The sequence below is a fragment of the Dipteris shenzhenensis genome, chromosome 32, assembly GCF_047967505.1.
Source record: "Dipteris shenzhenensis isolate YYH24624 ecotype China chromosome 32, Dip_SZ_1.0, whole genome shotgun sequence".
Taxonomy (NCBI): Eukaryota; Viridiplantae; Streptophyta; class Polypodiopsida; order Gleicheniales; family Dipteridaceae; genus Dipteris; species Dipteris shenzhenensis.
In genome coordinates this window covers 43159210-43175288 of record NC_141627.1, presented here as the reverse complement: position 1 = coordinate 43175288, position 16079 = coordinate 43159210, and the positions used below count along the sequence as shown (strand labels likewise).

Sequence of the window (16079 nt, the reverse complement as noted above, 5' to 3'; positions counted from 1 at the left end):
GTTTAGTAACATGCTCTGTAAGAATAGCTAGCCATTCATAGAGCTCACCGACAAATCCGAGGACAAAGGGCAAATCTACTAGTAATGGAACGAGTGAAGGTAAAAATTCAATTCCCAATTTCATGCGATGAGAAGGGGAAAACCCTCTACATATCTACAAAGCTATCTACAAATGGTAGCAATTCTACAACGCAACATAGAGGATGAGTATTTGTTCTCATTTCCCACCACATTCGTAGATAAGGCCTTTGAGTATTTGAATAGTATCCACATGGATGGAATTGAAATGAGCCTTTATGAGACAAGGTTTTAACACAAGTTTAACAAAAAGGATCTTACACTAAGGCTTAATAAAATGAAGCACGAGGCTAGAGAATTAGTCTACAACATTGTGGCACCTAAATGGGGTTCACCAAGCAATTGGTAATAGCTCAAGATGAATTGATAAAATGAAGCACGAGGCTAGAGAATTAGTCTACAACATTGTGGCACCTAAATGGGGGTGTTCACCAAGCAATTGGTAATAGCTCAAGATGAATTATCGCTCATAATTGTTAAGTGTCCTCGTGAATGGTGTAGAATTAAGAAACATTGAGATTACAAATCTGACCAAAAGATGACTTGATTGTTAAAAAACCAGCCAAGATAAAAAGGAAGAGCTAAAAAAAAATGTCTCAACAGATGGGAGAAGATCTCCTAACAAAAAATCCTAAAGACATGGGAGAGTTCCTTAAAAAAACCTTCTCAAGACATGGAAGAGGAGCTCCTAAAAAAGTAGAAGTTTGGTGCACAAGTGCAAAACATACCAAGCAATGAAGGTTGGTCAAGATGATATTGCAACATCTAAAATCATTTGGGCCACACAACTGAGGAGTGTTGATTTAATGAAACCAAGTAGACTACAAAGGTCCATTAGGTAGAAAGGGAGGCAAGAAAGCCCTTCCAAATAGAAGGCCCTATGAAACAATAAACCCTATCATCAAATTGACTAAACCAATAATTCCAATACTCCATGTTTTTTGTGAGAAGGTCACCATAAGAAAGACTACAAACTATGGAAAAAGCATCTAGATATGCTATAAGGAGCATGTTGACTAGGATGAGAAAGCACCAATAATAGCATTGGCATTGAGAGAAATGGAAATGGATGTGTTTATGAGGTCACAAGAAAAACACTGACCAAATGAATCAAGAAAATCTAAATGAACCTAGGATTCACTAGAGAAGATGGAACCTGAGATCACCAGAGCATTACAGCTAAAACAACCTTATGATGGAGCTGACAGATGAACCTAAATGTAGTTAGCTAATGAATCAAAATACAAAGAAGGCTGAATGCAGTCAAACTTAATATCACGTAGAGAATGATAGATAGTGATGAGGAAAGAGAAGAAACCCTTGTGGAGCAAAATAAGATAGATGCCACTTGGGAGAATTCCATAAATTGAATGTAACAATTTCAATAAGTCTTTTGTGTCTTTTCAGGAGTTATGTCAGGCTACACAATTTCAAATTAAGGGGTAATGGCAAAGAATTCAAAGATTGATGCCTTGCAAAAAATCAAAGCACCGGCATTGTAGATAATAAAAAAATTCATATGCATGTGCATGTCCTGAGAATGGAAATTGGGCCCATCTTGGCTCAACCAGAAGGGAATATGGACGTCCTCATCTTCCATGCAAGTCAATGTTCTTGAACAGTAGATACAAATTACTCCATCACAAAAAGTAAAGCCTTGCAAATGGTGTACAGTGTTCAAAGTTTTGGCACTATCTATTGGGAAACCTATTTGTGTTCTTAGTGGACTGGCCTATTTTATCAATAAGAGAATTACAAAACCAACCTTGATTGGATGCTTCTACTTCAAGATTATTCATAAACGTAGTTTGACCCATTGTGGAGGGGATTATTTATCCCACACAAAATAAAAAAGATCCAAAGAAGATAGGTATGATGAGCTACTCAATATGCAGGATTGTTCACAATCTCAATGAGGATCAGCATAACGAGATCATACAGTACCTTTCCACATCCACATTAACTTGAAGATACATCTACAAATGAACAACAAAGGATTGCATTCAAATTTTGCAAATACACATTGATCGCTAGCCATCTATATTGAAAAAGGAGGGATACGATCCTTGATGATGTGGCTTTCCACATTAAGGGGGATACTGGTGGCCAAAGAACATCAAGGAGTGGCAGGAGGTCATTTCTTCACCAATGTCACAATCTATAAAATCTTGAATACTAGGTTATGGTGGAGTACCATGTATGCAATTCTTACAAGGAAATACAAAAGGTGTGGTATATGCCAAGAAGTGGGTAGGCCGAATTTCAAAGATTAGATGCCTTTAAATCCTACCCATCCATGGGAGTCTTTCAAAAAAGGGGAATAGGAAGCATAGTAAGGTTTTTGTATGAAAAATGTCATATGTACATTTGGATGCCCAATTGAGATCATGTCGAATCAAGGAGTTCAATTCATCAACTCAATTATAGAAATCATGATGAAGGAATTCCTCATTCAATAGAAGAAGTTAATGACATTTGTGCATGGGTCAAGCCTTATACAAAATCAAGCACTAATATGATAATGGGATAGTCATCCTTGGGCCTAAGCTTGATTCATTGTAGTGGAGGGATACATAGTTCTGAACTGAATGGGTACAATTGGTAGTTGGCATCAAATCAAAACTAACAATACAAATGGATATGATCATATTTTATGTGCATTCACCATCGAAGAAAGACCAAATTCTTTCACATTTGTTTTGCACATCCTCCTAGCCTTTCTAGATTCCAATTTGTGTTTTCTCTCAATTAGCAATAGTTCTCACCAAGATGCATTGAGGTCTCACCATTGGTGGTCAATTTAGCACTAGCCTTGTAGCTAGGAAGGCTGTTCAAGGTAGTCTATGTTGGAGCACACTCCCTAGATAGTCTTCAGATATGTTCAGTGTAGCACAAGGTGCAATATTTGTCAAACAATAAGAAAGAGAAGTACCATAATTTCACATGCGTCTACACACATGCTTACCATGGGAAGACTTCTAGAAATGGGTTTGGACTACAAGTGTCCATTTAAGTAGCGTAGTTTTCTAATTATGCAATTGTATGGGCAAAAGCTTAGGTGCAAACGAATGGGTAGAAGCCAAGGTGCTAAGAGATAGCTCTACTTGGAGCACAATAAAGATCATTTATGGGTACCTAATTTGCACATATGGGTGCTTGATCAACTTTGTTAGTAGCCATAGCACACACTTTGGGATTCAAGTATTCGACATCTTGGACAAGGAGCTCATGCTCATACATCAAGTGGGTGGGCCGATGCAATAAATAAAGTATTGTAGACCATACTTACTTAGATGGTGAACATCAATCGATAGGATTGGGATTTCTAGATTTATTGTAGCCATTTTGGCATACAAAACAACATATAAGGTCGCTAATAGAGTCACACCTTTTCCCATGGCCTATTACTTAGAAGCCATTGTGCCCTTGGAATTCCTAGTTCCAACTCTATGAGTCACAACCTTTCGACTTAGGCATCCAAAATTTATTCAACAGTGCTTGAATCAATTGTCAAATCTTGAGGACCTCCAAACCCAAGTAGCTTGGGCTCAACAAGTGGTTTAGTGAGATAAGGGGAACCTACCATCCAAGAATCTAACAAAGGTATGATAATATTAATAGACAATTCGAAACTTGGCCCCAAAAATCCCGACCTAAAACTCAGGTACGATGGACCCTTCAAGTTGAGCGAGATCTTCACTAGTGGAGTAGTCCAACTAGTTGACTTATAAGGCAACTTGTTCCCCAAGCTCTTTAATGGAAGTAAGGTAGAGCCTATCATGCATTTTTCTATCACATTTTCCAGTCATATCTATTCAATGGCACATGGGATTTAGACATAAAGGACTTCAAGTCCAATTTAGCACATCTTGCAATGATACTAAAGAGCAATCCTAGTGTTTGGCAATATTCCAACAAAACACCACTGCTACTCCATATTGCATATGATTCTATTCCTACATAGATCTTTGTCATCCTTTGCACACAAATCCACTATTCATTTCCATTCTTCAAGCAATAGCTCTCATTATGCACCATGGCCTCTTCAAATAGTCGTTCCCCCTCCATAGCACAAAAAAAGTGCACACTATATCCCCATTACATATTCTGTCATCCCACTTCATTGAATGGATGATAGAAAGTGAGAGATTGCTGAGGACAAATGGACTTGTAGTGTTTACGTAGGTTCACAAGGAGCCTTGCTTCATCATTAAAGATGCATAGGTAGTAGCTACCATGACAAAGGCTCCTCAATTGTTGTTAAAGAGAGGAAAGGGTTATTCAGCAAGGGATTTATTGAGGAAGTGTTCCAAATTCCCTACGTAGAGAATAAGAATCTTACTCTTTGTGCTAGCCCAATGCAATGCTTCTTCCAGTCCATGTAAAAGAAGTGGCATATTTGGTTGGATGTCGCATGGAGATAAACACTTTATACTCTTGACCTTTGAAGATGAACTCAATTGATGTCGCATGGAGATAAACACTTTATACTCTTGACCTTTGAAGATGAACTCAATGGATGTGGAATCCATTTCCCCCTTCCTTACATCCGAGTTGAGGGTCCCTCCACCACCATGTACTAGCCAAGATGCCAGACACCATCTAGTGCACTAGAGTGACCCAAAGTAAGCATATTTCCAAGATCAATATCCCCTCCCAAGCTACCAACTTTTCTATCTTGGTGCCTCTCATTGGAAACCCTAGTGGCTAGAGCCCTCCTAGAGCCCCTACTAGCTCATGCTATCCATAGGACCCCAATATCTCTTTGGGATTCGGACCACGCCTAGACCACGAGGACTTCGTATAGGCTAAGACTATGTGAATGTCAATCCACACCACTTGCATTTTGAATTTTGAGGTATGAGTACAAAGCAAGAGGGACACATTTATTTAGAAGGTTACTAAACTAAAATGAGGCAACTGTTCACATGGTGGTGTCAGATTCAAGAGCAAATAAATTTCCACTCATGGGATGGGACTTCCAAGTTTTAAAGTCCACTTTAATGATTTGGCCCCCTTTATTAAAGAAATGTCTTCATACCACCGATCATGGACTAATTGGACAATTCACACAAAGGGTTTACCCAAGATAATGTCATATGACTCTAGCTGCTTATGGAAATTCATTATCACAAAGAATACTCGGTAGAAAAAGCTAAAAATTTTAATCTTGAGTTTTTTCATGAAACCAAATGGCTATGCTATTGTACCATAGTCCAACTTCACTAGAGGGTGGTATTCTCCATGGGAGGTTCTCTCCACTTTTCTTGGCATTGCTTGGTGATAATACTAACTCAAGATCCTACATCTGAGATAGCAAAGACCTTATGGTTGTGGTAGGAGATGGGTAGTACTACATCGGTGTCATCACTCTCTCGAAGTAATGATCAAGCTTGTTGACAAGTACATAGGGAAAATTTTCAACTTAATTGTTTATGTCATCAATAGGTTTAACTTGTGAGGCAACTTTGTGGTCTGTCTCATCCACTTTTGTTACATACAACCCACCATTCATCCAATCCAAAAAAACTCTCCATAAGCTTAGACTATTACGCAAAAATGTAGCAATGGGCGATTTGATGTCAATGGGCAAGAAGAATGTGACTCTATGTTGGATTTATAGGCCTAAAGCCACTAGGCATCTATGCAGTTGCATTTGGTTAGCTCAACATGGAGGTGTGAATAGGTGGGACCCTAGGAATTGACATGCCTACTCCCACTATAGATGTGCTGGTGAAAATGGGGTTTAAGGTAGCCCACCAATACCCCTAGATTGTGGGGCACTTTAGTTTTGTTTGGTAGGGTTTTGAGGTTTATGTTGTATTTCTATGGGGGTCCTAGTTGGCCTTGCTCAATTGCCATTGGGATGCATAGGAGTGGAATTTGTTGGTTCTTCCTCCCCATGTGGTAAAATAAATGAACATAAAGTCAAGGGTAGACAAGCTCCTCAAGTACTAAACACCTTGCTTTTCGAGGGAAATAAATCTAGTATTTGAGGGAATTTCAAGGGAACATCAATATCCATGATAGAGCAAAGTAAACTATCATTTTGGTTCAATTACCACGATACTGAGAATCATTTCATTCTTTTGATAATAAAAAGTTAATATACCTACCTATCATGGTCCCAACTATAGGCTCCTTTGAAGTCAAGGTCTTTCTAAAAAGTACTCTCTCTGTTCCACATAACACCACAACATGGATCCCCAAAAAATGTATATATCAGGAATAGAAGTATGAAACCATACATCTCATGTGACCTAAGAAATTGCAAGCCTACAAGTGTAATCAAACCTAATAATCATGTGCGTAGAAGTCTATTAGGAACTCTTTGAAACACTTATTATCCACCATAAGCAATTGCCATCTAACTCAAACTATGCATCTATCTATTCTAGCTCTTGATAATCAAGAAGCTACTACACATTGCTGCCATTATGAGCCACAAAGATTGCTAAGAACATCTCTAGAGGAGGAGTATTTATAAGCTGCTAAAGTTTGCAACCTGTTATCCTACGGATTTCCCAAATGTGTGAGTAGTTCCTCAACACATTTTTTGGCTCTTCTATGCAGTCAAAGTCAAGGGAAAATGTTTTTGTGCAATGGTTTCTCATAGCAGTTCAACATTCCATCTTTTCGTTTCACAATAAAAGGAGGAATATATTTTATTTCACTCTCTCCTCCACCACTTGTAAGTTTGAGATTATTATGAGGGTAAAAAGAAAACTAATTTCCAAAAATATTTTAGCTTATAAGCCAGTTGTCTCCCAAAGTCATGAAAGTCAATCATAAAACTAAGCAACAATTAACATAAAAAATATATCCTGCATAGGGTGTATCCCAAACATCCTACTATATATAAATGCTTTGGTAATTCTGTATCCTTGTTTGCTATCGTGGCCACATGACTATCCTATCCAATGTGAGGCTTATGTTGTGAATTTTCCTTTGTACTTTGCTTGGATTTTGATTATGGAGGCTTGAATGAATAGCTTATGGATATATCCTATGGAAATCTTTGGATATTTCCACCAAGACTATGTATACATCATTGCTGATTGTTGACAACTTATGTTAGAGTAGAAATGGATCTATGCTCATATCTATATTTTTAGACTTGAGGACATAATCAAGAGATTGATATGCAGGGAGTTTTTTCTGATTGGAGTAAGGTTTTTACATGCTTTGAAACCTATGTACTTTGTTATGTTTGCTCCATACTAGTATGATGATGGCTTAGTCCTTGCAAAGCACTTTTGTGTCTACTTAACAACCTCTGGGAGATCTATTTGCATTGCTTTCCAATTCTACCTCTCGCATCTAGTTTGTACAAGCTATTATATATATATAACCACCTCTAGTATGGCTTAGAACTTGGAAAGAAGATGGATATTTTATGTAGCTATGTCTTTCATGGCGAGATGAGGGAGCTTATACCCCCCTTGTCTTAATTATTGGTTGAGATTGCCAAGATTGCAGTGGACTACTAATTTGCCTAAATGAAGGTCTAGTGGATGGGATTTCTTCATTTAGGCAAACCCCATCCACTAGATTCTATAAATTATATTGTCCTCTCTAACAACAAACACAATTCATAAGGCAAATTCATGGAAGGTTTCTCATGCTAAATCCATGGATAATGTGGTCAAGAATGGAGAGTTCCTATAGCAAATCAAGGGCCCTATTGATGAGGCAAAAGCAAAATAAGAGAAATCAAGATCCCTTATATAGAAAAATAAGTATATAAATATTATTGCACACGTAACCTATAGAGCCATATTATAAAAACTATAGGATATGGAAGAAGTCCAATACACCAGATGTTGGAATAACATATTAGACTTTGCCTGAAATTACATATCACTGCAAACTCAAATCATTATAATACTCAATGTAGAAAGATTCACACACTGTATAACTTTTTAACCCTCTTGCCAAAACTTTGCCATTCATGATGAAGCTAAAACTATGATATACCATCCTCCATGACCAGTAGGTAGTTTTTCCTATCCCTTAGAGTCCACTTGGAGATTAAGGTCACCTTCTTGATATCCCCCCATTGAACTCAATAGCAATTTGACCTTTATGTTCTCATTGTCATTTGAATCTAGGGAAAGTCAACAGCATCCATTTTATTCCACCATTCGTATTAGAAGGCATATGTATGTTTTGTTGACTACACTTTGTCCCCCAGATGTTTCTCTTCTTTTGCAAAGAATACGACTTCTTGTCAATGAATTACAGTGAACCTCCCTTGAAAGAACCATGTGATTATCACTCTATAAGATATAAAGAAAGATATTAAGGAAATGTATTTGCACACAAGGAAATTCAACATAAAAAATAGAATGGACTTATTATTCTTAGATTCAAAGAAGGTACACAAAGTTGAGACCATCTAATGTGATGGTAATCTAGATTTATTATTGATGGGACACATGTCGTTTCCCACGTAGACATCTTACACCTTAACAAGCCACCCTTTCTTACAAAATTTGAGCATCAAGATGTGATTCTTCCACTTATGTCCACTCTCTTGCTCTTAGGTAGTTGGTGTGAACCTTGGAATTTCTTTCAAGACCATCTCCAATGTATAGGTGCATGGATAAAATTACCCAATGCATTTTTTGTATTGTGGAACACACAATAGTTTAGAATAATGCATGATCATGTAGGGGAATTCCTCATTATGCTTGCAAGGATAGAAAGATTCTCAAGAGACAACTCCAAGATAGATGGATATTGCAAATTGTAGGAAGGTGGTTGCTATTGAAGGGAAGCTCGAGATAGTATAATTGGACCAACAAAGGATGGAGGGAGAGCGGGAGAGGGCATAAATACGAGACATTAGTGAAATATCCTATTAGGGAGAACTCTATTTATGTACTTGTGATATACGAGACATTAGTGAAATATCCTACTACCACCCGTGTTCAACTTTATAATTATTCTTAAACAAAAGACTCATAGTTGTGTTGATCATTTATGGACACGTGAGTATAGAATATCAAGCAAGGAGTGTCAAATGACTTTCACGACACCTACCTACTTAAGGTGGAAATAGTTGACCTAGAATATGAGGATTGAAGACAATACTTGGCAACTCCCACATTTCTTAACAAAGTCCCCAACAATTGGATAACTTGCATCGAAAGAAAGTAGCAAATAATATTATGAATGCAAGTTGATAGGGAGCCAATAAAGTGCTTTGACAATGAGTCTCATCACATGGAAGGCCCTTGGTTTAGGTGAATCTCATCAAGGCATGTCACAAGATCATTTTAAAGATAAATGACCGGCTACCTTATTTTGACTAGCTACCTTGTTCTAAGATGGAACTTGGTATTGCAAGTAGTTACTAATACCAAGGACTCAATTTTGTGGATCAAATTAAACAAGTCACCTAGTTGCTTGCAACAAGCACATCATAATGGCCACAAATCGTTTGATAAGTGTATTAAAGCTAAATCCCTTCCAACAAAATCCCCAAGCATCCTTAACTATTTATACAATATCATTTTTTGACTCAATTTGCTTGTTAAGTTTATGAGTTACCATTACACATTTCAAGAACATGGCTTCCCTAACTCAATAGTTAATGTCAATACACATGAAAGCTACAACCTGTGGTCTAGTGACCAAGATAGGTATACAAATAAGACTCTAAGGGCTTTTTTAATCAAGACAATAAACACCGATCATAATGAATAGGATTTTAACATAAATGTTACATTACAAGGCTATAGAACAATATTGACTAGCTCACCAACAATGTCCAAATTAGCTTTTATAATGGAAATGACAATCTTAATGGAGTTTATGTATCAAGTTTGAGGATAGCAACAAAGTACCAACTATGTGGACTATAGTAGATTCAAGTTTAGCTCAAGTCAATAGAAAAGCTTAATGTATGGTCCCAACTAGTGATTTGACAATACCAAGCTAACATATTGTGAATAGGTAGCTAAAGTAAGGTATGCTATTGTTACTATACAAATTAAGACTTGGAGTAAAAAGTGTACACAAAAGCACTCCAACTTAAGGATTTGTACAAAATTTATGTCTCATTAAGATAATAAAAGCAAACTCAAAAACTACACCTTGAGTTATAGTCGTGTCAAATGAAAGACCTTTCATGCAAATCACATCAACGAGATGAAAGGTATTACAAGAGATGATTGAACTCTTCTCATACAAGCTAATTCATTCATCTAGAAAAAACCTCAAAGCTCTATCTACCATTCAATTACCCTGATAGTTGTTTGATTGTAAAATTTCCATTTACCAACGTTTCATAAGATGTCACTCCCCACTTTGTTAGTAACCCACTCCACTCCTAGAAATTTTCCTTGGCATTTTCTTAGTCCACTCTTAAGTGTCTCCTATGGAAGTATACAATATGGATACCAAGAGCCAATAATATACTGTGATAGTCAATTGGCTCAAGCATGAGCCAAGAATATATCACTCCAAAACAAAGCACATTGATGTCAGAGAGCACTTCATCAAAGAAAGAGTATACTTAGTAACATCACATTGCAACATATGACAGCAAAGAGAATGTTACAGATATCTTTACCAAACTACTTGAGAAAGATCTTTTTGAGAAACATTGATAAGCTCTTGGTTTGACTCAGAGGAAGAACATTCCCATTAAAAGGATGTGATATAATGTAATGCTAAGAAAAGACCTACTTTGATTCTCGATATTCATCATTTTAAGAAAAGACCTACTTTATGATATTGATCTTGAAGAAAGGTGTTGCCCACAAGAACTGAATTACGTGTGTAGCAGTCTACAAAGGAAAAACACATATTAACATGAGCTATGTGCCAAGCACATCCAACACTTTTAATCTAACTAGGCAAAAATGTGTATCTTAAATGCTTTTAAACTCTCACCAAGACCATTGGGTGCAATATGGAATGAAGCAAATGAGGATTAAGAGCCTTGAGGGATATAGCTAGACATAGCTTCACTAAATAGTATTAATATTGTGAAGAGACATGAATAGCGGATTGTTAAAAAAAAAAGTGTGATGGAAAGTCAAGTATGGCCACCTTGGAATGGTATACCATGTCATTAGTATAGGAATTATGGAATTTTTTCTCAAAAAGCCATCGGAATTGTGTAATAACAACACAACGGTAAGAGGTTGTACCCGCTTTTCTATTATGCAATCTCACAAGGGCATGATGTGACCTTGAGAGTAGATTCATACATAATGTACAACCCTGGGATTGTCACCCATCGAAGGAAAATATACATATAAAATGCTGAAAGTGAGGTGATTTTACCAATCCATTGTCATACAAAATCGTAGATTTCACCCAAATATACATCCCCTTTAAATGGGAGGACTACAAGCCTAAACTTCAACTAACGATCTCTTTGGTAACCCTTGAGTTGGTACTTACACCTTCGACCATTTGCCTTGATGCATCTACTTAAAATACTTCAAAATGACCTTTACACGAGGGAATCCAGGTTCATAACGTTGAGGTAGGTAATATCAAGGAACTTATTACATGCTTTACATTACAACAAGCACTTATAATGCTTGCTTTGGCTAACGCTTCAAAATCTGAACTAATAGAAGGTGAGTAGAACTCTCCCCTTCAAACCTGCAAATTGAAGATCGCTTATTGTTTGGAGGATGTATAAAGAAAATCTTTATTTGCCTCCATAGCATAGTTTCTTCCAATTCAAACTCTCCATGAACGATGGTAAGTTTACAGGCCTGAAATTCAACAAATAAAATATCAGTGTGTTGAGTAAGACAACAGAGAAGCAGCCGTGGAGCAGCCCCCCTAAATTAGTTTAGAAACAAGGATACCCAAAGAAACAACATCGTCTACCACTTATTCTGGAAAATCACAATCTTCACATTCCGTAACCTAGCTCATACATAGCAGGTATTAAAAAAACTTTAGTTCATGACTACATACTGACATCACAAGCCAATACTCTCCCACTAGGCATTTACAATTTCAGACTCTAATTTTTGCATGTTCAAGGTGAAACAGCAGACATCAAAAAAAGAAAAATCTTAAAATGACAAATTTCTAAGGATAAAACTGTTGTATTAAATGAAATTTTGAAATGCAGGCAATGGAGTACCAAAATAAAAATGACATGGAAGAGAGAGAAAGCAAGAAAGAAAGAAAGACAGAAAGTTCGTTAAAGTCTTCGAAAGACCGATGGGTCTACGAGACTATGAGAAACCTGATACAAAACAAGCTGAAAGGGTGGAGCTACTAAACGAGTATCAACACCCATACAAATTAAAATGCCACATAATCATATAATAACATCATAAAAATATCAATATCCAGATGTCATCTCCATCCTCACTACCACCACATGTCATCACAATACAAGACAAGATCCGGTCCAGTATCACAGCTACAGCCCCTCCCCTTCCCACCTCAAGGACGGTGGGGGAGTGATAACATGAAATCACAGATAGATTGCTGTCCATTGTCCATGGGTGCAGCCATGCGTTGTCTCCTCGCTGTGGCTGATCTGCATCCTGACAAGGGCTATGGTGACCCCTATCAGTCGCACAACAACCATGAACATGGAGGAAATGTCCCCAAGTGTGATATGTACATCATGTCCCCAAGTGTAATCTGTGCGTCCGTCCTTTGCCGAAAGTGTCACGCTGCCGGCTCTGGATCATGTCTGTGTCTGAGGTTTGCAGGGGGAGAGCCGACGTGGTACGATTGGATGAAAGAAAATGATCATGCTCTAAAAGGAGTCTGCTAGTGTGCCCTGTCCCTATCTCTGGGACCCAAGCAAGCACTGTCGGTGCCTGACTGTCTCATGAATGTAACCGGCCAAACATCTCTCGTCCGAAAAAGAGAGAAAGCCAGAATGCACCCCGGAGCTTTCTTCAAGAGATAAAAGTGGCACCCTTGGATTTCGTAGTTCACTGGGCATCTAAAAATGAAATGCTCCTCTAACTCGATCTCCTGTAGATTGCACAAGGTGCATATACGCCTCTCCCTAGGTACTCCCTCAGCTTGGCCACTCGGTGTGGAGTCGATGTGAAGAGACCCAAAACTGCCCAATAGCAATCCTCTTTAAATAGGGAGGATGAATCCGAGTATACCTTGGAGGATCAACAAAGCCCTCAGAAGGTACTCATGTATGGCCTAGTTAGCCTCCTGGTACCCAAGTGGGAGAAACGGCGCATCAATGCTGTATTGGAAGGATGGACATCTATCCATGTAGAACCCTAGTCTCTCGAGCCACCTATCTGCATGTGCATACCAGCATCTTTGGTCACCCACACTGCTATGGCCATGGATGAGGATAATGCTAACCATGGTAGTCTACGACGACCTGAAGTGTAGTCTCCGTAACCTCTACTGACACGCCATAGGTATGCAATGACATGGAATGCTGCATTAACCTGTAGTGGGGATGATCCAAACTCAACCTCGATAGTCTGGTAGGGGACCGACGGCTTACCGTGTATCATCTGTGATAGCATAAGAACCTACAGACGCTCCACCTGACCCACTCTGCATCTTGGTATAGGGGCACTCTAGCTCCCAATCTGCTACAAATACTTTTGCTGAATTGTTAATGTAAAAGTGTTGACTAGTTACTTGTAAGTTTTATGTCCTTTGAATTATTGAAGGTCGGTTTCAGGAGCCATGCATAGAGAGCGGTTCACCTTTAATGGATCACTGGTTGAGATTGTTTCATCCTATAGATACCTAGGGGTTTTCTTTTCTGGTCCTATCTTTACGATGACATCGGCGATGCAGGCCTGACTGAGCTGGGGATATGCCTCACTGGCCAAGTTGGAGAGGTAGTGCTTACACTCAGGTTGGAGAGGTAGTGCTTACACTCACACTTCCAGGACCCTCGGACCAAGGCTCTTCTATTTGACTCCTTGGTCAAACTAGCCTGAATGTATGGCAGCCCTTGTGTCAACAAGCAGTACCTCAGGTGAAACATACAATGTCACCAAGCGACCTCCAGATATCTGAGCCTGTCTGTAACAAAGAAACAGAGGTACTACCCCTCTCTTGAGCATCAGGCAATACTCCAGACCTACGCTCTGCTGAGCCTGAAGGAGCCACAACCGAAGTTGGCTCAAGCTAAAAAGTTTTCTAATAAAGCTGAAACAATTGAGGTGTATCTGCCAGATCACCCTCTTCCAGCCACTCTGCATACAAACCAGAGAAACTTTACCTCTGACTTTCCTTCCCTTATGTGCCAATACCTGCTCTGGAACTAAGATATCATCAAGTTCCCCAACTTCTGGCTACACACAGAAGGCATATCCTATGGCACATCCTCTGGAAAGATTTGAGAAGATTCACATTTCAAGCATTATGAATCCTTCAAAGATCTGGTAGCTTCAAACAGTAACCTACATCACTGATCTGCTAAGATACAATGGAAATCCCTACAAAAGCATCCATCTCTTGTCACAAAGTTGGCCAAAGAAAGTCTGCACTGCTTTCACTAAAGCATCAGTTACATCGATGCCCTGCACGCTAGGCCCAAACTGCTTGTAACACCAGAGACGACCATGCATCTGAAAGAATCCATCCCTGAAAGTATAATGCAAATGTTGCTGTCCATCAGACGACTGATCCATGAACCCTGCACGCTCCCCATCCTCTGCATACTAGTCCTTCATTGCATCCAACCGAGGACTAAACACATATGCTTCCCAGACAACCTAGTCTGAGTGAGGAAAATATCTCAAGGTCTGATGATCTGTCTGTACAGTGAAATCAGCCCCTAGCAAGTAATTCTCCCACGCAGAGAGCAAGAGCCACAGCCAGCAACTCTTTCTCATATACTTGCAAATTTCTTTCAGCATCCTGCAACATTCTACTCTTGTAGGCATGAGGATTGCACCAATGCTATTCCCACATACATCACAATGGACAACATAAGCCTGACAAACATTGCCATTACCCATAGCAGGGTTTGCTATACCAGCCCCAGTGCCCTGCATACCAAGCATGCTTAAAGGAGCTCCCATAATGCCATGCATTCCACTTTGCATTCCTGGCTACATGCCAATGTTTCCATTCATAACTCTCTGCATTCTAACTAGCATACCCCCAAGCATAGTGCCTTGCATACCTTGCATTCCAGGATGAAAACCAACAGGGTGATTTCCAAGCATTCCTTGACTATTCCCAACTTGGCCAGCCACTACTTGAAACACAAAACCACCATGAAAATATACTGCATGCACTAAGGGATGCAGAATGACTTGCTGTCCATGATTTGCATGCTGAAAACCATTGCCATGGCCATGCATATCAACACCAGGACCATGAATAAACTGTTGCCATGGAGCATCCTGTCCATTTGGCACAACTATTGGCTGCCCATTCAATGGCATAGGTCCATATGGCTTCCTATCAGCATTCTGATCATCATCAAGAGAAACTCCCTCAAACAAAGATTGCCCATCTTGGGAGGACTCCTGTCCACTATCCCAATCTTCGTCATTGTGTGACATACTTGCTGAATTCTCCTTGCTGCAATTCAATTACAGCCTGCAATACAGCCTCACCTCCTTAAAGAAGATGGTGATGTCTCCTCACCAAAGCAACCATGGACTCACCCCCTTGAGAAAGTTGGTGATGTCCCAGCAACGGAACCATGAAACCGGCCTTCAATAATTCAAAGGGCAGTAAAACTAACAAGTAACCAGTCAACATTGTTACATTAACAATTCAGCAAAGTATTTGTAGCAGATTGGGAGCTGGAGACGTTACAGGAAGACTCTGAAAAAAACTGTTACATCCAAAAGACCATTACCTCCACGCATATGGAATGGTACTTCTTCTAATAGCCATACCCCTCAAGAAAATTCAAGGGTTGGCATTACTTAGGCTGCTATAATAGCCAGTCGTACCCTTTTCCCAGAAGAGGATATTGTAGGTTTGCTTTCCTCTCAGCAAGAGCTTTTGTCACCTCGAGATAGAGGCCTTGATCCTGAGGTTGACATGTAGAC

The 16079-nt window shown here is 39.1% G+C and overlaps 1 protein-coding gene across 6 annotated transcripts in view; it reads right to left on the bottom strand.

Annotated features, from left to right (window-relative positions):
* Nucleotides 1-11122: 11122 nt before the first annotated feature.
* The window catches only part of LOC147880794 (uncharacterized), a 142971-nt gene continuing 138014 nt past the window's right edge, over nt 11123-16079 (bottom strand). For all 6 annotated transcript variants that reach the window (XM_087371097.1, XM_087371099.1, XM_087371100.1 and 3 more), the window contains one exon: nt 11123-11819. The gene's annotated coding sequence lies outside the window, so the exon portion shown is untranslated. The remainder of the gene's footprint in view (nt 11820-16079) is intronic.